We start from the raw sequence: 24,230 nt of genomic DNA, 5'->3' as shown, positions 1-24,230 counted from the left end.
ATGAAAGTAGGAATCTTTCTTTTTAACCCTGTAAGGGGGTGGTGCACTGTACCCGAAGATACTGCCATATCGGGTCAATGCATAGGGCGACGGAAGCAAGCTTCGAAATCGGCCCCCGTTCTCAAAAATCCATTTAATATATGGTCCCCAGATAGGGGACGTATCAGATATTAAACTGATAAGAACAGATACTACACTTGATCTTAGCCAAAAGGCCGAGAAGCGATAACCGTGAAAGGGGCGGGCCCAACAAGGTCCCCTTCATGGGCACTATCACTGCTTGCTGTCAGGGAGGCTGCCAGACAATTTTCCATGCACACTCTGGGCTGGGGGGCAGTCAACCACCAGTACACACAGCAGAACCTAAACCCATACCATTATTGCTAAGCAGCAAGACAGGGGCCCATTGCACTCCCACGGGGCCTTTTTAAATGCAATCCATAACCCGGATTTGCCAGGAACCCTTCTTACTCCTCCTACTTGCATGTGACACTGGGCTTAGGATCTGCATAGGAAACACACACACAAGCACACACCTACCTTTGTTGCCTGCAGATGCCTCCTTGGCTGTCCCCAAACGGTATCAAACCAACACCCACGGGAAGCTGTAAGCATAGAGGACATGCCTGCACCCCATTGGACTTACCTGTGTGGGTTAAATCCGGGTTATTTGACAACCTATGGCGGTGATGGTTCTGCTCAGGCAGAGCAGTGCTGATGCTCCTCATAAAGCTGTCGCTGCTGTGAAGGTTCTAGGTGACATCACAAATCCCTATGGTTACATACACAACAAAGCTGGGTTGTTGTTGTTTACACTCTGCAAGGCCTGTGGAAGTGAGTGACATCATAGCACTGTAGTTCTGAGGGTTCTAGATGGATGCAACAATCTCCTGTTGCTTCTATGAAGGCCATAATAGACGACATCACCAAACAGCTCCATAGTCACATACACAGCAAAGGAGAGATGTTGTTTACACCTAGTGATGTCAGTGGTATTGAGTGACATCACAGCACAGTGCTAAGGCTCCTGGGCCTGGACACAGCAGCGGCTGCAATATCTCAACGGAGAATACGTTTATATATATGTGTGTGTGTGCGCGTATATATATATATATATATATATATATATATATATATATATTTCTCCGCCGAAATCACTTTTAAACCCATTTCCACCTTTTTTTCCCTTCTCTTCCTCTTTCTTTTTTTTCACGTTTTTTTACGTTTTTCTCCTTTTCGCCTCTTTTCTGGGCGTATTATTCTTCTTTTTCTTCTTTTTTTTCGTCTAATGCATACCCCATCAGTGCAGCAATGCTTATTCAATACCGCCAGCAGATGGAGACACTGGGGGATAATTTTCTAAGGATTTATACTGATTTTTCCTGTCTGAATTTGTCGCACAGAAAGTTGCAGGCCAAATATGTGTGACATTTCTGCGACTTTAGCTTCTAGAGCATTTTTACAACATTATACATAGGTGCTGAATACATAAAAAGCGACTGTTCAGCGACAGACAAGTCGCATCGGCTGAAAGTAGGCCAGAATGTCAGTCCATGTTGGAGCAGGTTTAGATACAGTCTAAAGTATAGATCTCAAAGTCTGTGCACAGAATTTAGCAAGGGCCTCGCACCTTCTGATGCATCAGGTAGGTGCACAATAGCATAGCCTAACCCTCTGTACTTTGGTCTATATTGATGCGGGACATAGACAGCCAGCTGATGACCAATCCATTAGTGCAATGGATGGCTGGAAGCATTTGTCTTTGCCTTTGCAATACCACAGAAGCAATGCATGGTCAATGTACAGCAATGACACACCTGTGTGAACAGCCAGGAGACCCCCCCCCCCCATGTTATGTTACATAGTTACATAGTTAGTACGGTCGAAAAAAGACATATGTCCATCAAGTTCAACCAGGGAATTAAGGGGTAGGGGTGTGGCGCGATATTGGGGAAGGGATGAGATTTTATATTTCTTCATAAGCATTAATCTTATTTTGTCAATTAGGAACATTCAGCACCCACCCGCTATCAAGGCAGCTGCCTATCATGTCATGCCCTACCTGCACAGGTGTGCTGGCTACTCAAATGATCCAATTAAGGAGGCCATTTAGTCAGCAGCAGCAGAAGTCCTGTGCCTGGACGCTCCAACAGCGGCCAGACACAAGCAGAAGCAGCAGAAGCAGCACCACCTTTTGTTTTTTGGCTGCAGCAGCAAGGCCCACAGGGCTGGCTAGCTGGCTAGCCAGCAAGCAGGTAGCAATGAAAGTAGGAATCTTTCTTTTTAACCCTGTAAGGGGGTGGTGCACTGTACCCGAAGATACTGCCATATCGGGTCAATGCATAGGGCGACGGAAGCAAGCTTCGAAATCGGCCCCCGTTCTCAAAAATCCATTTAATATATGGTCCCCAGATAGGGGACGTATCAGATATTAAACTGATAAGAACAGATACTACACTTGATCTTAGCCAAAAGGCCGAGAAGCGATAACCGTGAAAGGGGCGGGCCCAACAAGGTCCCCTTCATGGGCACTATCACTGCTTGCTGTCAGGGAGGCTGCCAGACAATTTTCCATGCACACTCTGGGCTGGGGGGCAGTCAACCACCAGTACACACAGCAGAACCTAAACCCATACCATTATTGCTAAGCAGCAAGACAGGGGCCCATTGCACTCCCACGGGGCCTTTTTAAATGCAATCCATAACCCGGATTTGCCAGGAACCCTTCTTACTCCTCCTACTTGCATGTGACACTGGGCTTAGGATCTGCATAGGAAACACACACACAAGCACACACCTACCTTTGTTGCCTGCAGATGCCTCCTTGGCTGTCCCCAAACGGTATCAAACCAACACCCACGGGAAGCTGTAAGCATAGAGGACATGCCTGCACCCCATTGGACTTACCTGTGTGGGTTAAATCCGGGTTATTTGACAACCTATGGCGGTGATGGTTCTGCTCAGGCAGAGCAGTGCTGATGCTCCTCATAAAGCTGTCGCTGCTGTGAAGGTTCTAGGTGACATCACAAATCCCTATGGTTACATACACAACAAAGCTGGGTTGTTGTTGTTTACACTCTGCAAGGCCTGTGGAAGTGAGTGACATCATAGCACTGTAGTTCTGAGGGTTCTAGATGGATGCAACAATCTCCTGTTGCTTCTATGAAGGCCATAATAGACGACATCACCAAACAGCTCCATAGTCACATACACAGCAAAGGAGAGATGTTGTTTACACCTAGTGATGTCAGTGGTATTGAGTGACATCACAGCACAGTGCTAAGGCTCCTGGGCCTGGACACAGCAGCGGCTGCAATATCTCAACGGAGAATACGTTTATATATATGTGTGTGTGTGCGCGTATATATATATATATATATATATATATATATATATATATATATTTCTCCGCCGAAATCACTTTTAAACCCATTTCCACCTTTTTTTCCCTTCTCTTCCTCTTTCTTTTTTTTCAAGTTTTTTTACGTTTTTCTCCTTTTCGCCTCTTTTCTGGGCGTATTATTCTTCTTTTTCTTCTTTTTTTTCGTCTAATGCATACCCCATCAGTGCAGCAATGCTTATTCAATACCGCCAGCAGATGGAGACACTGGGGGATAATTTTCTAAGGATTTATACTGATTTTTCCTGTCTGAATTTGTCGCACAGAAAGTTGCAGGCCAAATATGTGTGACATTTCTGCGACTTTAGCTTCTAGAGCATTTTTACAACATTATACATAGGTGCTGAATACATAAAAAGCGACTGTTCAGCGACAGACAAGTCGCATCGGCTGAAAGTAGGCCAGAATGTCAGTCCATGTTGGAGCAGGTTTAGATACAGTCTAAAGTATAGATCTCAAAGTCTGTGCACAGAATTTAGCAAGGGCCTCGCACCTTCTGATGCATCAGGTAGGTGCACAATAGCATAGCCTAACCCTCTGTACTTTGGTCTATATTGATGCGGGACATAGACAGCCAGCTGATGACCAATCCATTAGTGCAATGGATGGCTGGAAGCATTTGTCTTTGCCTTTGCAATACCACAGAAGCAATGCATGGTCAATGTACAGCAATGACACACCTGTGTGAACAGCCAGGAGACCCCCCCCCCCCCCCCCCATGTTATGTTACATAGTTACATAGTTAGTACGGTCGAAAAAAGACATATGTCCATCAAGTTCAACCAGGGAATTAAGGGGTAGGGGTGTGGCGCGATATTGGGGAAGGGATGAGATTTTATATTTCTTCATAAGCATTAATCTTATTTTGTCAATTAGGAACATTCAGCACCCACCCGCTATCAAGGCAGCTGCCTATCATGTCATGCCCTACCTGCACAGGTGTGCTGGCTACTCAAATGATCCAATTAAGGAGGCCATTTAGTCAGCAGCAGCAGAAGTCCTGTGCCTGGACGCTCCAACAGCGGCCAGACACAAGCAGAAGCAGCAGAAGCAGCAGCAGCAGCACCACCTTTTGTTTTTTGGCTGCAGCAGCAAGGCCCACAGGGCTGGCTAGCTGGCTAGCCAGCAAGCAGGTAGCAATGAAAGTAGGAATCTTTCTTTTTAACCCTGTAAGGGGGTGGTGCACTGTACCCGAAGATACTGCCATATCGGGTCAATGCATAGGGCGACGGAAGCAAGCTTCGAAATCGGCCCCCGTTCTCAAAAATCCATTTAATATATGGTCCCCAGATAGGGGACGTATCAGATATTAAACTGATAAGAACAGATACTACACTTGATCTTAGCCAAAAGGCCGAGAAGCGATAACCGTGAAAGGGGCGGGCCCAACAAGGTCCCCTTCATGGGCACTATCACTGCTTGCTGTCAGGGAGGCTGCCAGACAATTTTCCATGCACACTCTGGGCTGGGGGGCAGTCAACCACCAGTACACACAGCAGAACCTAAACCCATACCATTATTGCTAAGCAGCAAGACAGGGGCCCATTGCACTCCCACGGGGCCTTTTTAAATGCAATCCATAACCCGGATTTGCCAGGAACCCTTCTTACTCCTCCTACTTGCATGTGACACTGGGCTTAGGATCTGCATAGGAAACACACACACAAGCACACACCTACCTTTGTTGCCTGCAGATGCCTCCTTGGCTGTCCCCAAACGGTATCAAACCAACACCCACGGGAAGCTGTAAGCATAGAGGACATGCCTGCACCCCATTGGACTTACCTGTGTGGGTTAAATCCGGGTTATTTGACAACCTATGGCGGTGATGGTTCTGCTCAGGCAGAGCAGTGCTGATGCTCCTCATAAAGCTGTCGCTGCTGTGAAGGTTCTAGGTGACATCACAAATCCCTATGGTTACATACACAACAAAGCTGGGTTGTTGTTGTTTACACTCTGCAAGGCCTGTGGAAGTGAGTGACATCATAGCACTGTAGTTCTGAGGGTTCTAGATGGATGCAACAATCTCCTGTTGCTTCTATGAAGGCCATAATAGACGACATCACCAAACAGCTCCATAGTCACATACACAGCAAAGGAGAGATGTTGTTTACACCTAGTGATGTCAGTGGTATTGAGTGACATCACAGCACAGTGCTAAGGCTCCTGGGCCTGGACACAGCAGCGGCTGCAATATCTCAACGGAGAATACGTTTATATATATGTGTGTGTGTGCGCGTATATATATATATATATATATATATATATATATATATATATATATTTCTCCGCCGAAATCACTTTTAAACCCATTTCCACCTTTTTTTCCCTTCTCTTCCTCTTACTTTTTTTTCACGTTTTTTTACGTTTTTCTCCTTTTCGCCTCTTTTCTGGGCGTATTATTCTTCTTTTTCTTCTTTTTTTTCGTCTAATGCATACCCCATCAGTGCAGCAATGCTTATTCAATACCGCCAGCAGATGGAGACACTGGGGGATAATTTTCTAAGGATTTATACTGATTTTTCCTGTCTGAATTTGTCGCACAGAAAGTTGCAGGCCAAATATGTGTGACATTTCTGCGACTTTAGCTTCTAGAGCATTTTTACAACATTATACATAGGTGCTGAATACATAAAAAGCGACTGTTCAGCGACAGACAAGTCGCATCGGCTGAAAGTAGGCCAGAATGTCAGTCCATGTTGGAGCAGGTTTAGATACAGTCTAAAGTATAGATCTCAAAGTCTGTGCACAGAATTTAGCAAGGGCCTCGCACCTTCTGATGCATCAGGTAGGTGCACAATAGCATAGCCTAACCCTCTGTACTTTGGTCTATATTGATGCGGGACATAGACAGCCAGCTGATGACCAATCCATTAGTGCAATGGATGGCTGGAAGCATTTGTCTTTGCCTTTGCAATACCACAGAAGCAATGCATGGTCAATGTACAGCAATGTCACACCTGTGTGAACAGCCAGGAGACCCCCCCCCCCCCCCCATGTTATGTTACATAGTTACATAGTTAGTACGGTCGAAAAAAGACATATGTCCATCAAGTTCAACCAGGGAATTAAGGGGTAGGGGTGTGGCGCGATATTGGGGAAGGGATGAGATTTTATATTTCTTCATAAGCATTAATCTTATTTTGTCAATTAGGAACATTCAGCACCCACCCGCTATCAAGGCAGCTGCCTATCATGTCATGCCCTACCTGCACAGGTGTGCTGGCTACTCAAATGATCCAATTAAGGAGGCCATTTAGTCAGCAGCAGCAGAAGTCCTGTGCCTGGACGCTCCAACAGCGGCCAGACACAAGCAGAAGCAGCAGAAGCAGCAGCAGCAGCACCACCTTTTGTTTTTTGGCTGCAGCAGCAAGGCCCACAGGGCTGGCTAGCTGGCTAGCCAGCAAGCAGGTAGCAATGAAAGTAGGAATCTTTCTTTTTAACCCTGTAAGGGGGTGGTGCACTGTACCCGAAGATACTGCCATATCGGGTCAATGCATAGGGCGACGGAAGCAAGCTTCGAAATCGGCCCCCGTTCTCAAAAATCCATTTAATATATGGTCCCCAGATAGGGGACGTATCAGATATTAAACTGATAAGAACAGATACTACACTTGATCTTAGCCAAAAGGCCGAGAAGCGATAACCGTGAAAGGGGCGGGCCCAACAAGGTCCCCTTCATGGGCACTATCACTGCTTGCTGTCAGGGAGGCTGCCAGACAATTTTCCATGCACACTCTGGGCTGGGGGGCAGTCAACCACCAGTACACACAGCAGAACCTAAACCCATACCATTATTGCTAAGCAGCAAGACAGGGGCCCATTGCACTCCCACGGGGCCTTTTTAAATGCAATCCATAACCCGGATTTGCCAGGAACCCTTCTTACTCCTCCTACTTGCATGTGACACTGGGCTTAGGATCTGCATAGGAAACACACACACAAGCACACACCTACCTTTGTTGCCTGCAGATGCCTCCTTGGCTGTCCCCAAACGGTATCAAACCAACACCCACGGGAAGCTGTAAGCATAGAGGACATGCCTGCACCCCATTGGACTTACCTGTGTGGGTTAAATCCGGGTTATTTGACAACCTATGGCGGTGATGGTTCTGCTCAGGCAGAGCAGTGCTGATGCTCCTCATAAAGCTGTCGCTGCTGTGAAGGTTCTAGGTGACATCACAAATCCCTATGGTTACATACACAACAAAGCTGGGTTGTTGTTGTTTACACTCTGCAAGGCCTGTGGAAGTGAGTGACATCATAGCACTGTAGTTCTGAGGGTTCTAGATGGATGCAACAATCTCCTGTTGCTTCTATGAAGGCCATAATAGACGACATCACCAAACAGCTCCATAGTCACATACACAGCAAAGGAGAGATGTTGTTTACACCTAGTGATGTCAGTGGTATTGAGTGACATCACAGCACAGTGCTAAGGCTCCTGGGCCTGGACACAGCAGCGGCTGCAATATCTCAACGGAGAATACGTTTATATATATGTGTGTGTGTGCGCGTATATATATATATATATATATATATATATATATATATATATATATATTTCTCCGCCGAAATCACTTTTAAACCCATTTCCACCTTTTTTTCCCTTCTCTTCCTCTTACTTTTTTTTCACGTTTTTTTACGTTTTTCTCCTTTTCGCCTCTTTTCTGGGCGTATTATTCTTCTTTTTCTTCTTTTTTTTCGTCTAATGCATACCCCATCAGTGCAGCAATGCTTATTCAATACCGCCAGCAGATGGAGACACTGGGGGATAATTTTCTAAGGATTTATACTGATTTTTCCTGTCTGAATTTGTCGCACAGAAAGTTGCAGGCCAAATATGTGTGACATTTCTGCGACTTTAGCTTCTAGAGCATTTTTACAACATTATACATAGGTGCTGAATACATAAAAAGCGACTGTTCAGCGACAGACAAGTCGCATCGGCTGAAAGTAGGCCAGAATGTCAGTCCATGTTGGAGCAGGTTTAGATACAGTCTAAAGTATAGATCTCAAAGTCTGTGCACAGAATTTAGCAAGGGCCTCGCACCTTCTGATGCATCAGGTAGGTGCACAATAGCATAGCCTAACCCTCTGTACTTTGGTCTATATTGATGCGGGACATAGACAGCCAGCTGATGACCAATCCATTAGTGCAATGGATGGCTGGAAGCATTTGTCTTTGCCTTTGCAATACCACAGAAGCAATGCATGGTCAATGTACAGCAATGTCACACCTGTGTGAACAGCCAGGAGACCCCCCCCCCATGTTATGTTACATAGTTACATAGTTAGTACGGTCGAAAAAAGACATATGTCCATCAAGTTCAACCAGGGAATTAAGGGGTAGGGGTGTGGCGCGATATTGGGGAAGGGATGAGATTTTATATTTCTTCATAAGCATTAATCTTATTTTGTCAATTAGGAACATTCAGCACCCACCCGCTATCAAGGCAGCTGCCTATCATGTCATGCCCTACCTGCACAGGTGTGCTGGCTACTCAAATGATCCAATTAAGGAGGCCATTTAGTCAGCAGCAGCAGAAGTCCTGTGCCTGGACGCTCCAACAGCGGCCAGACACAAGCAGAAGCAGCAGAAGCAGCAGCAGCAGCACCACCTTTTGTTTTTTGGCTGCAGCAGCAAGGCCCACAGGGCTGGCTAGCTGGCTAGCCAGCAAGCAGGTAGCAATGAAAGTAGGAATCTTTCTTTTTAACCCTGTAAGGGGGTGGTGCACTGTACCCGAAGATACTGCCATATCGGGTCAATGCATAGGGCGACGGAAGCAAGCTTCGAAATCGGCCCCCGTTCTCAAAAATCCATTTAATATATGGTCCCCAGATAGGGGACGTATCAGATATTAAACTGATAAGAACAGATACTACACTTGATCTTAGCCAAAAGGCCGAGAAGCGATAACCGTGAAAGGGGCGGGCCCAACAAGGTCCCCTTCATGGGCACTATCACTGCTTGCTGTCAGGGAGGCTGCCAGACAATTTTCCATGCACACTCTGGGCTGGGGGGCAGTCAACCACCAGTACACACAGCAGAACCTAAACCCATACCATTATTGCTAAGCAGCAAGACAGGGGCCCATTGCACTCCCACGGGGCCTTTTTAAATGCAATCCATAACCCGGATTTGCCAGGAACCCTTCTTACTCCTCCTACTTGCATGTGACACTGGGCTTAGGATCTGCATAGGAAACACACACACAAGCACACACCTACCTTTGTTGCCTGCAGATGCCTCCTTGGCTGTCCCCAAACGGTATCAAACCAACACCCACGGGAAGCTGTAAGCATAGAGGACATGCCTGCACCCCATTGGACTTACCTGTGTGGGTTAAATCCGGGTTATTTGACAACCTATGGCGGTGATGGTTCTGCTCAGGCAGAGCAGTGCTGATGCTCCTCATAAAGCTGTCGCTGCTGTGAAGGTTCTAGGTGACATCACAAATCCCTATGGTTACATACACAACAAAGCTGGGTTGTTGTTGTTTACACTCTGCAAGGCCTGTGGAAGTGAGTGACATCATAGCACTGTAGTTCTGAGGGTTCTAGATGGATGCAACAATCTCCTGTTGCTTCTATGAAGGCCATAATAGACGACATCACCAAACAGCTCCATAGTCACATACACAGCAAAGGAGAGATGTTGTTTACACCTAGTGATGTCAGTGGTATTGAGTGACATCACAGCACAGTGCTAAGGCTCCTGGGCCTGGACACAGCAGCGGCTGCAATATCTCAACGGAGAATACGTTTATATATATGTGTGTGTGTGCGCGTATATATATATATATATATATATATATATATATATATATATATTTCTCCGCCGAAATCACTTTTAAACCCATTTCCACCTTTTTTTCCCTTCTCTTCCTCTTACTTTTTTTTCACGTTTTTTTACGTTTTTCTCCTTTTCGCCTCTTTTCTGGGCGTATTATTCTTCTTTTTCTTCTTTTTTTTCGTCTAATGCATACCCCATCAGTGCAGCAATGCTTATTCAATACCGCCAGCAGATGGAGACACTGGGGGATAATTTTCTAAGGATTTATACTGATTTTTCCTGTCTGAATTTGTCGCACAGAAAGTTGCAGGCCAAATATGTGTGACATTTCTGCGACTTTAGCTTCTAGAGCATTTTTACAACATTATACATAGGTGCTGAATACATAAAAAGCGACTGTTCAGCGACAGACAAGTCGCATCGGCTGAAAGTAGGCCAGAATGTCAGTCCATGTTGGAGCAGGTTTAGATACAGTCTAAAGTATAGATCTCAAAGTCTGTGCACAGAATTTAGCAAGGGCCTCGCACCTTCTGATGCATCAGGTAGGTGCACAATAGCATAGCCTAACCCTCTGTACTTTGGTCTATATTGATGCGGGACATAGACAGCCAGCTGATGACCAATCCATTAGTGCAATGGATGGCTGGAAGCATTTGTCTTTGCCTTTGCAATACCACAGAAGCAATGCATGGTCAATGTACAGCAATGACACACCTGTGTGAACAGCCAGGAGACCCCCCCCCCCCCCCCCCCCATGTTATGTTACATAGTTACATAGTTAGTACGGTCGAAAAAAGACATATGTCCATCAAGTTCAACCAGGGAATTAAGGGGTAGGGGTGTGGCGCGATATTGGGGAAGGGATGAGATTTTATATTTCTTCATAAGCATTAATCTTATTTTGTCAATTAGGAACATTCAGCACCCACCCGCTATCAAGGCAGCTGCCTATCATGTCATGCCCTACCTGCACAGGTGTGCTGGCTACTCAAATGATCCAATTAAGGAGGCCATTTAGTCAGCAGCAGCAGAAGTCCTGTGCCTGGACGCTCCAACAGCGGCCAGACACAAGCAGAAGCAGCAGAAGCAGCAGCAGCAGCACCACCTTTTGTTTTTTGGCTGCAGCAGCAAGGCCCACAGGGCTGGCTAGCTGGCTAGCCAGCAAGCAGGTAGCAATGAAAGTAGGAATCTTTCTTTTTAACCCTGTAAGGGGGTGGTGCACTGTACCCGAAGATACTGCCATATCGGGTCAATGCATAGGGCGACGGAAGCAAGCTTCGAAATCGGCCCCCGTTCTCAAAAATCCATTTAATATATGGTCCCCAGATAGGGGACGTATCAGATATTAAACTGATAAGAACAGATACTACACTTGATCTTAGCCAAAAGGCCGAGAAGCGATAACCGTGAAAGGGGCGGGCCCAACAAGGTCCCCTTCATGGGCACTATCACTGCTTGCTGTCAGGGAGGCTGCCAGACAATTTTCCATGCACACTCTGGGCTGGGGGGCAGTCAACCACCAGTACACACAGCAGAACCTAAACCCATACCATTATTGCTAAGCAGCAAGACAGGGGCCCATTGCACTCCCACGGGGCCTTTTTAAATGCAATCCATAACCCGGATTTGCCAGGAACCCTTCTTACTCCTCCTACTTGCATGTGACACTGGGCTTAGGATCTGCATAGGAAACACACACACAAGCACACACCTACCTTTGTTGCCTGCAGATGCCTCCTTGGCTGTCCCCAAACGGTATCAAACCAACACCCACGGGAAGCTGTAAGCATAGAGGACATGCCTGCACCCCATTGGACTTACCTGTGTGGGTTAAATCCGGGTTATTTGACAACCTATGGCGGTGATGGTTCTGCTCAGGCAGAGCAGTGCTGATGCTCCTCATAAAGCTGTCGCTGCTGTGAAGGTTCTAGGTGACATCACAAATCCCTATGGTTACATACACAACAAAGCTGGGTTGTTGTTGTTTACACTCTGCAAGGCCTGTGGAAGTGAGTGACATCATAGCACTGTAGTTCTGAGGGTTCTAGATGGATGCAACAATCTCCTGTTGCTTCTATGAAGGCCATAATAGACGACATCACCAAACAGCTCCATAGTCACATACACAGCAAAGGAGAGATGTTGTTTACACCTAGTGATGTCAGTGGTATTGAGTGACATCACAGCACAGTGCTAAGGCTCCTGGGCCTGGACACAGCAGCGGCTGCAATATCTCAACGGAGAATACGTTTATATATATGTGTGTGTGTGCGCGTATATATATATATATATATATATATATATATATATTCTCCGCCGAAATCACTTTTAAACCCATTTCCACCTTTTTTTCCCTTCTCTTCCTCTTACTTTTTTTTCACGTTTTTTTACGTTTTTCTCCTTTTCGCCTCTTTTCTGGGCGTATTATTCTTCTTTTTCTTCTTTTTTTTCGTCTAATGCATACCCCATCAGTGCAGCAATGCTTATTCAATACCGCCAGCAGATGGAGACACTGGGGGATAATTTTCTAAGGATTTATACTGATTTTTCCTGTCTGAATTTGTCGCACAGAAAGTTGCAGGCCAAATATGTGTGACATTTCTGCGACTTTAGCTTCTAGAGCATTTTTACAACATTATACATAGGTGCTGAATACATAAAAAGCGACTGTTCAGCGACAGACAAGTCGCATCGGCTGAAAGTAGGCCAGAATGTCAGTCCATGTTGGAGCAGGTTTAGATACAGTCTAAAGTATAGATCTCAAAGTCTGTGCACAGAATTTAGCAAGGGCCTCGCACCTTCTGATGCATCAGGTAGGTGCACAATAGCATAGCCTAACCCTCTGTACTTTGGTCTATATTGATGCGGGACATAGACAGCCAGCTGATGACCAATCCATTAGTGCAATGGATGGCTGGAAGCATTTGTCTTTGCCTTTGCAATACCACAGAAGCAATGCATGGTCAATGTACAGCAATGACACACCTGTGTGAACAGCCAGGAGACCCCCCCCCCCCCCCCCATGTTATGTTACATAGTTACATAGTTAGTACGGTCGAAAAAAGACATATGTCCATCAAGTTCAACCAGGGAATTAAGGGGTAGGGGTGTGGCGCGATATTGGGGAAGGGATGAGATTTTATATTTCTTCATAAGCATTAATCTTATTTTGTCAATTAGGAACATTCAGCACCCACCCGCTATCAAGGCAGCTGCCTATCATGTCATGCCCTACCTGCACAGGTGTGCTGGCTACTCAAATGATCCAATTAAGGAGGCCATTTAGTCAGCAGCAGCAGAAGTCCTGTGCCTGGACGCTCCAACAGCGGCCAGACACAAGCAGAAGCAGCAGAAGCAGCAGCAGCAGCACCACCTTTTGTTTTTTGGCTGCAGCAGCAAGGCCCACAGGGCTGGCTAGCTGGCTAGCCAGCAAGCAGGTAGCAATGAAAGTAGGAATCTTTCTTTTTAACCCTGTAAGGGGGTGGTGCACTGTACCCGAAGATACTGCCATATCGGGTCAATGCATAGGGCGACGGAAGCAAGCTTCGAAATCGGCCCCCGTTCTCAAAAATCCATTTAATATATGGTCCCCAGATAGGGGACGTATCAGATATTAAACTGATAAGAACAGATACTACACTTGATCTTAGCCAAAAGGCCGAGAAGCGATAACCGTGAAAGGGGCGGGCCCAACAAGGTCCCCTTCATGGGCACTATCACTGCTTGCTGTCAGGGAGGCTGCCAGACAATTTTCCATGCACACTCTGGGCTGGGGGGCAGTCAACCACCAGTACACACAGCAGAACCTAAACCCATACCATTATTGCTAAGCAGCAAGACAGGGGCCCATTGCACTCCCACGGGGCCTTTTTAAATGCAATCCATAACCCGGATTTGCCAGGAACCCTTCTTACTCCTCCTACTTGCATGTGACACTGGGCTTAGGATCTGCATAGGAAACACACACACAAGCACACACCTACCTTTGTTGCCTGCAGATGCCTCCTTGGCTGTCCCCAAACGGTATCAAACCAACACCCACGGGAAGCTGTAAGCATAGAGGACATGCCTGCACCCCATTGGACTTACCTGTGTGGGTTAAATCCGGGTTATTTGACAACCTATGGCGGTGATGGTTCTGCTCAGGCAGAGCAGTGCTGATGCTCCTCATAAAGCTGTCGCTGCTGTGAAGGTTCTAGGTGACATCACAAATCCCTATGGTTACATACACAACAAAGCTGGGTTGTTGTTGTTTACACTCTGCAAGGCCTGTGGAAGTGAGTGACATCATAGCACTGTAGTTCTGAGGGTTCTAGATGGATGCAACAATCTCCTGTTGCTTCTATGAAGGCCATAATAGACGACATCACCAAACAGCTCCATAGTCACATACACAGCAAAGGAGAGATGTTGTTTACACCTAGTGATGTCAGTGGTATTGAGTGACATCACAGCACAGTGCTAAGGCTCCTGGGCCTGGACACAGCAGCGGCTGCAATATCTCAACGGAGAATACGTTTATATATATGTGTGTGTGTGCGCGTATATATATATATATATATATATATATATATATATATATATTTCTCCGCCGAAATCACTTTTAAACCCATTTCCACCTTTTTTTCCCTTCTCTTCCTCTTACTTTTTTTTCACGTTTTTTTACGTTTTTCTCCTTTTCGCCTCTTTTCTGGGCGTATTATTCTTCTTTTTCTTCTTTTTTTTCGTCTAATGCATACCCCATCAGTGCAGCAATGCTTATTCAATACCGCCAGCAGATGGAGACACTGGGGGATAATTTTCTAAGGATTTATACTGATTTTTCCTGTCTGAATTTGTCGCACAGAAAGTTGCAGGCCAAATATGTGTGACATTTCTGCGACTTTAGCTTCTAGAGCATTTTTACAACATTATACATAGGTGCTGAATACATAAAAAGCGACTGTTCAGCGACAGACAAGTCGCATCGGCTGAAAGTAGGCCAGAATGTCAGTCCATGTTGGAGCAGGTTTAGATACAGTCTAAAGTATAGATCTCAAAGTCTGTGCACAGAATTTAGCAAGGGCCTCGCACCTTCTGATGCATCAGGTAGGTGCACAATAGCATAGCCTAACCCTCTGTACTTTGGTCTATATTGATGCGGGACATAGACAGCCAGCTGATGACCAATCCATTAGTGCAATGGATGGCTGGAAGCATTTGTCTTTGCCTTTGCAATACCACAGAAGCAATGCATGGTCAATGTACAGCAATGACACACCTGTGTGAACAGCCAGGAGACCCCCCCCCCCCCCCCCATGTTATGTTACATAGTTACATAGTTAGTACGGTCGAAAAAAGACATATGTCCATCAAGTTCAACCAGGGAATTAAGGGGTAGGGGTGTGGCGCGATATTGGGGAAGGGATGAGATTTTATATTTCTTCATAAGCATTAATCTTATTTTGTCAATTAGGAACATTCAGCACCCACCCGCTATCAAGGCAGCTGCCTATCATGTCATGCCCTACCTGCACAGGTGTGCTGGCTACTCAAATGATCCAATTAAGGAGGCCATTTAGTCAGCAGCAGCAGAAGTCCTGTGCCTGGACGCTCCAACAGCGGCCAGACACAAGCAGAAGCAGCAGAAGCAGCAGCAGCAGCACCACCTTTTGTTTTTTGGCTGCAGCAGCAAGGCCCACAGGGCTGGCTAGCTGGCTAGCCAGCAAGCAGGTAGCAATGAAAGTAGGAATCTTTCTTTTTAACCCTGTAAGGGGGTGGTGCACTGTACCCGAAGATACTGCCATATCGGGTCAATGCATAGGGCGACGGAAGCAAGCTTCGAAATCGGCCCCCGTTCTCAAAAATCCATTTAATATATGGTCCCCAGATAGGGGACGTATCAGATATTAAACTGATAAGAACAGATACTACACTTGATCTTAGCCAAAAGGCCGAGAAGCGATAACCGTGAAAGGGGCGGGCCCAACAAGGTCCCCTTCATGGGCACTATCACTGCTTGCTGTCAGGGAGGCTGCCAGACAATTTTCCATGCACACTCTGGGCTGGGGGGCAGTCAACCACCAGTACACACAGCAGAACCTAAACCCATACCATTATTGCTAAGCAGCAAGACAGGGGCCCATTGCACTCCCACGGGGCCTTTTTAAATGCAATCCATAACCCGGATTTGCCAGGAACCCTTCTTACTCCTCCTACTTGCATGTGACACTGGGCTTAGGATCTGCATAGGAAACACACACACAAGCACACACCTACCTTTGTTGCCTGCAGATGCCTCCTTGGCTGTCCCCAAACGGTATCAAACCAACACCCACGGGAAGCTGTAAGCATAGAGGACATGCCTGCACCCCATTGGACTTACCTGTGTGGGTTAAATCTGGGTTATTTGACAACCTATGGCGGTGATGGTTCTGCTCAGGCAGAGCAGTGCTGATGCTCCTCATAAAGCTGTCGCTGCTGTGAAGGTTCTAGGTGACATCACAAATCCCTATGGTTACATACACAACAAAGCTGGGTTGTTGTTGTTTACACTCTGCAAGGCCTGTGGAAGTGAGTGACATCATAGCACTGTAGTTCTGAGGGTTCTAGATGGATGCAACAATCTCCTGTTGCTTCTATGAAGGCCATAATAGACGACATCACCAAACAGCTCCATAGTCACATACACAGCAAAGGAGAGATGTTGTTTACACCTAGTGATGTCAGTGGTATTGAGTGACATCACAGCACAGTGCTAAGGCTCCTGGGCCTGGACACAGCAGCGGCTGCAATATCTCAACGGAGAATACGTTTATATATATGTGTGTGTGTGCGCGTATATATATATATATATATATATATATATATATATATTTCTCCGCCGAAATCACTTTTAAACCCATTTCCACCTTTTTTTCCCTTCTCTTCCTCTTACTTTTTTTTCACGTTTTTTTACGTTTTTCTCCTTTTCGCCTCTTTTCTGGGCGTATTATTCTTCTTTTTCTTCTTTTTTTTCGTCTAATGCATACCCCATCAGTGCAGCAATGCTTATTCAATACCGCCAGCAGATGGAGACACTGGGGGATAATTTTCTAAGGATTTATACTGATTTTTCCTGTCTGAATTTGTCGCACAGAAAGTTGCAGGCCAAATATGTGTGACATTTCTGCGACTTTAGCTTCTAGAGCATTTTTACAACATTATACATAGGTGCTGAATACATAAAAAGCGACTGTTCAGCGACAGACAAGTCGCATCGGCTGAAAGTAGGCCAGAATGTCAGTCCATGTTGGAGCAGGTTTAGATACAGTCTAAAGTATAGATCTCAAAGTCTGTGCACAGAATTTAGCAAGGGCCTCGCACCTTCTGATGCATCAGGTAGGTGCACAATAGCATAGCCTAACCCTCTGTACTTTGGTCTATATTGATGCGGGACATAGACAGCCAGCTGATGACCAATCCATTAGTGCAATGGATGGCTGGAAGCATTTGTCTTTGCCTTTGCAATACCACAGAAGCAATGCATGGTCAATGTACAGCAATGACACACCTGTGTGAACAGCCAGGAGACCCCCCCCCCCCCCCCATGTTATGTTACATAGTTACATAGTTAGTACGGTCGAAAAAAGACATATGTCCATCAAGTTCAACCAGGGAATTAAGGGGTAGGGGTGTGGCGCGATATTGGGGAAGGGATGAGATTTTATATTTCTTCATAAGCATTAATCTTATTTTGTCAATTAGGAACATTCAGCACCCACCCGCTATCAAGGCAGCTGCCTATCATGTCATGCCCTACCTGCACAGGTGTGCTGGCTACTCAAATGATCCAATTAAGGAGGCCATTTAGTCAGCAGCAGCAGAAGTCCTGTGCCTGGACGCTCCAACAGCGGCCAGACACAAGCAGAAGCAGCAGAAGCAGCAGCAGCAGCACCACCTTTTGTTTTTTGGCTGCAGCAGCAAGGCCCACAGGGCTGGCTAGCTGGCTAGCCAGCAAGCAGGTAGCAATGAAAGTAGGAATCTTTCTTTTTAACCCTGTAAGGGGGTGGTGCACTGTACCCGAAGATACTGCCATATCGGGTCAATGCATAGGGCGACGGAAGCAAGCTTCGAAATCGGCCCCCGTTCTCAAAAATCCATTTAATATATGGTCCCCAGATAGGGGACGTATCAGATATTAAACTGATAAGAACAGATACTACACTTGATCTTAGCCAAAAGGCCGAGAAGCGATAACCGTGAAAGGGGCGGGCCCAACAAGGTCCCCTTCATGGGCACTATCACTGCTTGCTGTCAGGGAGGCTGCCAGACAATTTTCCATGCACACTCTGGGCTGGGGGGCAGTCAACCACCAGTACACACAGCAGAACCTAAACCCATACCATTATTGCTAAGCAGCAAGACAGGGGCCCATTGCACTCCCACGGGGCCTTTTTAAATGCAATCCATAACCCGGATTTGCCAGGAACCCTTCTTACTCCTCCTACTTGCATGTGACACTGGGCTTAGGATCTGCATAGGAAACACACACACAAGCACACACCTACCTTTGTTGCCTGCAGATGCCTCCTTGGCTGTCCCCAAACGGTATCAAACCAACACCCACGGGAAGCTGTAAGCATAGAGGACATGCCTGCACCCCATTGGACTTACCTGTGTGGGTTAAATCCGGGTTATTTGACAACCTATGGCGGTGATGGTTCTGCTCAGGCAGAGCAGTGCTGATGCTCCTCATAAAGCTGTCGCTGCTGTGAAGGTTCTAGGTGACATCACAAATCCCTATGGTTACATACACAACAAAGCTGGGTTGTTGTTGTTTACACTCTGCAAGGCCTGTGGAAGTGAGTGACATCATAGCACTGTAGTTCTGAGGGTTCTAGATGGATGCAACAATCTCCTGTTGCTTCTATGAAGGCCATAATAGACGACATCACCAAACAGCTCCATAGTCACATACACAGCAAAGGAGAGATGTTGTTTACACCTAGTGATGTCAGTGGTATTGAGTGACATCACAGCACAGTGCTAAGGCTCCTGGGCCTGGACACAGCAGCGGCTGCAATATCTCAACGGAGAATACGTTTATATATATGTGTGTGTGTGCGCGTATATATATATATATATATATATATATATATATATATTTCTCCGCCGAAATCACTTTTAAACCCATTTCCACCTTTTTTTCCCTTCTCTTCCTCTTACTTTTTTTTCACGTTTTTTTACGTTTTTCTCCTTTTCGCCTCTTTTCTGGGCGTATTATTCTTCTTTTTCTTCTTTTTTTTCGTCTAATGCATACCCCATCAGTGCAGCAATGCTTATTCAATACCGCCAGCAGATGGAGACACTGGGGGATAATTTTCTAAGGATTTATACTGATTTTTCCTGTCTGAATTTGTCGCACAGAAAGTTGCAGGCCAAATATGTGTGACATTTCTGCGACTTTAGCTTCTAGAGCATTTTTACAACATTATACATAGGTGCTGAATACATAAAAAGCGACTGTTCAGCGACAGACAAGTCGCATCGGCTGAAAGTAGGCCAGAATGTCAGTCCATGTTGGAGCAGGTTTAGATACAGTCTAAAGTATAGATCTCAAAGTCTGTGCACAGAATTTAGCAAGGGCCTCGCACCTTCTGATGCATCAGGTAGGTGCACAATAGCATAGCCTAACCCTCTGTACTTTGGTCTATATTGATGCGGGACATAGACAGCCAGCTGATGACCAATCCATTAGTGCAATGGATGGCTGGAAGCATTTGTCTTTGCCTTTGCAATACCATAGAAGCAATGCATGGTCAATGTACAGCAATGACACACCTGTGTGAACAGCCAGGAGACCCCCCCCCCCCCCTCCCCCATGTTATGTTACATAGTTACATAGTTAGTACGGTCGAAAAAAGACATATGTCCATCAAGTTCAACCAGGGAATTAAGGGGTAGGGGTGTGGCGCGATATTGGGGAAGGGATGAGATTTTATATTTCTTCATAAGCATTAATCTTATTTTGTCAATTAGGAACATTCAGCACCCACCCGCTATCAAGGCAGCTGCCTATCATGTCATGCCCTACCTGCACAGGTGTGCTGGCTACTCAAATGATCCAATTAAGGAGGCCATTTAGTCAGCAGCAGCAGAAGTCCTGTGCCTGGACGCTCCAACAGCGGCCAGACACAAGCAGAAGCAGCAGAAGCAGCAGCAGCAGCACCACCTTTTGTTTTTTGGCTGCAGCAGCAAGGCCCACAGGGCTGGCTAGCTGGCTAGCCAGCAAGCAGGTAGCAATGAAAGTAGGAATCTTTCTTTTTAACCCTGTAAGGGGGTGGTGCACTGTACCCGAAGATACTGCCATATCGGGTCAATGCATAGGGCGACGGAAGCAAGCTTCGAAATCGGCCCCCGTTCTCAAAAATCCATTTAATATATGGTCCCCAGATAGGGGACATATCAGATATTAAACTGATAAGAACAGATACTACACTTGATCTTAGCCAAAAGGCCGAGAAGCGATAACCGTGAAAGGGGCGGGCCCAACAAGGTCCCCTTCATGGGCACTATCACTGCTTGCTGTCAGGGAGGCTGCCAGACAATTTTCCATGCACACTCTGGGCTGGGGGGCAGTCAACCACCAGTACACACAGCAGAACCTAAACCCATACCATTATTGCTAAGCAGCAAGACAGGGGCCCATTGCACTCCCACGGGGCCTTTTTAAATGCAATCCATAACCCGGATTTGCCAGGAACCCTTCTTACTCCTCCTACTTGCATGTGACACTGGGCTTAGGATCTGCATAGGAAACACACACACAAGCACACACCTACCTTTGTTGCCTGCAGATGCCTCCTTGGCTGTCCCCAAACGGTATCAAACCAACACCCACGGGAAGCTGTAAGCATAGAGGACATGCCTGCACCCCATTGGACTTACCTGTGTGGGTTAAATCCGGGTTATTTGACAACCTATGGCGGTGATGGTTCTGCTCAGGCAGAGCAGTGCTGATGCTCCTCATAAAGCTGTCGCTGCTGTGAAGGTTCTAGGTGACATCACAAATCCCTATGGTTACATACACAACAAAGCTGGGTTGTTGTTGTTTACACTCTGCAAGGCCTGTGGAAGTGAGTGACATCATAGCACTGTAGTTCTGAGGGTTCTAGATGGATGCAACAATCTCCTGTTGCTTCTATGAAGGCCATAATAGACGACATCACCAAACAGCTCCATAGTCACATACACAGCAAAGGAGAGATGTTGTTTACACCTAGTGATGTCAGTGGTATTGAGTGACATCACAGCACAGTGCTAAGGCTCCTGGGCCTGGACACAGCAGCGGCTGCAATATCTCAACGGAGAATACGTTTATATATATGTGTGTGTGTGCGCGTATATATATATATATATATATATATATATATATATATATTTCTCCGCCGAAATCACTTTTAAACCCATTTCCACCTTTTTTTCCCTTCTCTTCCTCTTACTTTTTTTTCACGTTTTTTTACGTTTTTCTCCTTTTCGCCTCTTTTCTGGGCGTATTATTCTTCTTTTTCTTCTTTTTTTTCGTCTAATGCATACCCCATCAGTGCAGCAATGCTTATTCAATACCGCCAGCAGATGGAGACACTGGGGGATAATTTTCTAAGGATTTATACTGATTTTTCCTGTCTGAATTTGTCGCACATAAAGTTGCAGGCCAAATATGTGTGACATTTCTGCGACTTTAGCTTCTAGAGCATTTTTACAACATTATACATAGGTGCTGAATACATAAAAAGCGACTGTTCAGCGACAGACAAGTCGCATCGGCTGAAAGTAGGCCAGAATGTCAGTCCATGTTGGAGCAGGTTTAGATACAGTCTAAAGTATAGATCTCAAAGTCTGTGCACAGAATTTAGCAAGGGCCTCGCACCTTCTGATGCATCAGGTAGGTGCACAATAGCATAGCCTAACCCTCTGTACTTTGGTCTATATTGATGCGGGACATAGACAGCCAGCTGATGACCAATCCATTAGTGCAATGGATGGCTGGAAGCATTTGTCTTTGCCTTTGCAATACCACAGAAGCAATGCATGGTCAATGTACAGCAATGACACACCTATGTGAACAGCCAGGAGACCCCCCCCCCCCCCCCCATGTTATGTTACATAGTTACATAGTTAGTACGGTCGAAAAAAGACATATGTCCATCAAGTTCAACCAGGGAATTAAGGGGTAGGGGTGTGGCGCGATATTGGGGAAGGGATGAGATTTTATATTTCTTCATAAGCATTAATCTTATTTTGTCAATTAGGAACATTCAGCACCCACCCGCTATCAAGGCAGCTGCCTATCATGTCATGCCCTACCTGCACAGGTGTGCTGGCTACTCAAATGATCCAATTAAGGAGGCCATTTAGTCAGCAGCAGCAGAAGTCCTGTGCCTGGACGCTCCAACAGCGGCCAGACACAAGCAGAAGCAGCAGAAGCAGCAGCAGCAGCACCACCTTTTGTTTTTTGGCTGCAGCAGCAAGGCCCACAGGGCTGGCTAGCTGGCTAGCCAGCAAGCAGGTAGCAATGAAAGTAGGAATCTTTCTTTTTAACCCTGTAAGGGGGTGGTGCACTGTACCCGAAGATACTGCCATATCGGGTCAATGCATAGGGCGACGAAAGCAAGCTTCGAAATCGGCCCCCGTTCTCAAAAATCCATTTAATATATGGTCCCCAGATAGGGGACGTATCAGATATTAAACTGATAAGAACAGATACTACACTTGATCTTAGCCAAAAGGCCGAGAAGCGATAACCGTGAAAGGGGCGGGCCCAACAAGGTCCCCTTCATGGGCACTATCACTGCTTGCTGTCAGGGAGGCTGCCAGACAATTTTCCATGCACACTCTGGGCTGGGGGGCAGTCAACCACCAGTACACACAGCAGAACCTAAACCCATACCATTATTGCTAAGCAGCAAGACAGGGGCCCATTGCACTCCCACGGGGCCTTTTTAAATGCAATCCATAACCCGGATTTGCCAGGAACCCTTCTTACTCCTCCTACTTGCATGTGACACTGGGCTTAGGATCTGCATAGGAAACACACACACAAGCACACACCTACCTTTGTTGCCTGCAGATGCCTCCTTGGCTGTCCCCAAACGGTATCAAACCAACACCCACGGGAAGCTGTAAGCATAGAGGACATGCCTGCACCCCATTGGACTTACCTGTGTGGGTTAAATCCGGGTTATTTGACAACCTATGGCGGTGATGGTTCTGCTCAGGCAGAGCAGTGCTGATGCTCCTCATAAAGCTGTCGCTGCTGTGAAGGTTCTAGGTGACATCACAAATCCCTATGGTTACATACACAACAAAGCTGGGTTGTTGTTGTTTACACTCTGCAAGGCCTGTGGAAGTGAGTGACATCATAGCACTGTAGTTCTGAGGGTTCTAGATGGATGCAACAATCTCCTGTTGCTTCTATGAAGGCCATAATAGACGACATCACCAAACAGCTCCATAGTCACATACACAGCAAAGGAGAGATGTTGTTTACACCTAGTGATGTCAGTGGTATTGAGTGACATCACAGCACAGTGCTAAGGCTCCTGGGCCTGGACACAGCAGCGGCTGCAATATCTCAACGGAGAATACGTTTATATATATGTGTGTGTGTGCGCGTATATATATATATATATATATATATATATATATATATATATATATTTCTCCGCCGAAATCACTTTTAAACCCATTTCCACCTTTTTTTTCCCTTCTCTTCCTCTTACTTTTTTTTCACGTTTTTTTACGTTTTTCTCCTTTTCGCCTCTTTTCTGGGCGTATTATTCTTCTTTTTCTTCTTTTTTTTCGTCTAATGCATACCCCATCAGTGCAGCAATGCTTATTCAATACCGCCAGCAGATGGAGACACTGGGGGATAATTTTCTAAGGATTTATACTGATTTTTCCTGTCTGAATTTGTCGCACAGAAAGTTGCAGGCCAAATATGTGTGACATTTCTGCGACTTTAGCTTCTAGAGCATTTTTACAACATTATACATAGGTGCTGAATACATAAAA

The 24,230-nt window shown here is 46.0% G+C and overlaps 11 non-coding genes across 11 annotated transcripts; all 11 read right to left on the bottom strand.

Moving 5' to 3' along the window:
- Positions 1 to 36: 36 nt before the first annotated feature.
- Positions 37 to 227, bottom strand: LOC130342283 (U2 spliceosomal RNA). The gene has a single exon (XR_008881953.1). It is a non-coding gene; the product is annotated as a U2 spliceosomal RNA (small nuclear RNA).
- Positions 228 to 2,297: 2,070 nt separating this feature from the next.
- LOC130342281 (U2 spliceosomal RNA) lies at positions 2,298 to 2,488 on the bottom strand. Its single transcript, XR_008881951.1, has one exon. It is a non-coding gene; the product is annotated as a U2 spliceosomal RNA (small nuclear RNA).
- A 2,087-nt stretch (positions 2,489 to 4,575) lies between these two features.
- On the bottom strand, positions 4,576 to 4,766 carry LOC130342280 (U2 spliceosomal RNA). Its single transcript, XR_008881950.1, has one exon. It is a non-coding gene; the product is annotated as a U2 spliceosomal RNA (small nuclear RNA).
- A 2,087-nt stretch (positions 4,767 to 6,853) lies between these two features.
- Positions 6,854 to 7,044, bottom strand: LOC130342279 (U2 spliceosomal RNA). The gene has a single exon (XR_008881949.1). It is a non-coding gene; the product is annotated as a U2 spliceosomal RNA (small nuclear RNA).
- A 2,083-nt stretch (positions 7,045 to 9,127) lies between these two features.
- Positions 9,128 to 9,318, bottom strand: LOC130342278 (U2 spliceosomal RNA). The gene has a single exon (XR_008881948.1). It is a non-coding gene; the product is annotated as a U2 spliceosomal RNA (small nuclear RNA).
- Positions 9,319 to 11,407: 2,089 nt separating this feature from the next.
- LOC130342277 (U2 spliceosomal RNA) lies at positions 11,408 to 11,598 on the bottom strand. Its single transcript, XR_008881947.1, has one exon. It is a non-coding gene; the product is annotated as a U2 spliceosomal RNA (small nuclear RNA).
- A 2,077-nt stretch (positions 11,599 to 13,675) lies between these two features.
- On the bottom strand, positions 13,676 to 13,866 carry LOC130342276 (U2 spliceosomal RNA). The gene has a single exon (XR_008881946.1). It is a non-coding gene; the product is annotated as a U2 spliceosomal RNA (small nuclear RNA).
- Positions 13,867 to 15,950: 2,084 nt separating this feature from the next.
- LOC130342275 (U2 spliceosomal RNA) lies at positions 15,951 to 16,141 on the bottom strand. The gene has a single exon (XR_008881945.1). It is a non-coding gene; the product is annotated as a U2 spliceosomal RNA (small nuclear RNA).
- Positions 16,142 to 18,220: 2,079 nt separating this feature from the next.
- Positions 18,221 to 18,411, bottom strand: LOC130342274 (U2 spliceosomal RNA). Its single transcript, XR_008881944.1, has one exon. It is a non-coding gene; the product is annotated as a U2 spliceosomal RNA (small nuclear RNA).
- A 2,083-nt stretch (positions 18,412 to 20,494) lies between these two features.
- Positions 20,495 to 20,685, bottom strand: LOC130342246 (U2 spliceosomal RNA). The gene has a single exon (XR_008881924.1). It is a non-coding gene; the product is annotated as a U2 spliceosomal RNA (small nuclear RNA).
- Positions 20,686 to 22,767: 2,082 nt separating this feature from the next.
- LOC130342254 (U2 spliceosomal RNA) lies at positions 22,768 to 22,958 on the bottom strand. The gene has a single exon (XR_008881931.1). It is a non-coding gene; the product is annotated as a U2 spliceosomal RNA (small nuclear RNA).
- Between the last annotated feature and the right edge of the window lie 1,272 nt (positions 22,959 to 24,230).

Source organism: Hyla sarda, unplaced genomic scaffold, assembly GCF_029499605.1.
Source record: "Hyla sarda isolate aHylSar1 unplaced genomic scaffold, aHylSar1.hap1 scaffold_647, whole genome shotgun sequence".
NCBI lineage: Eukaryota > Metazoa > Chordata > Amphibia > Anura > Hylidae > Hyla > Hyla sarda.
Note: the sequence above shows the minus strand (reverse complement) of the source record. Positions and strands in the feature narration are given on the sequence as shown.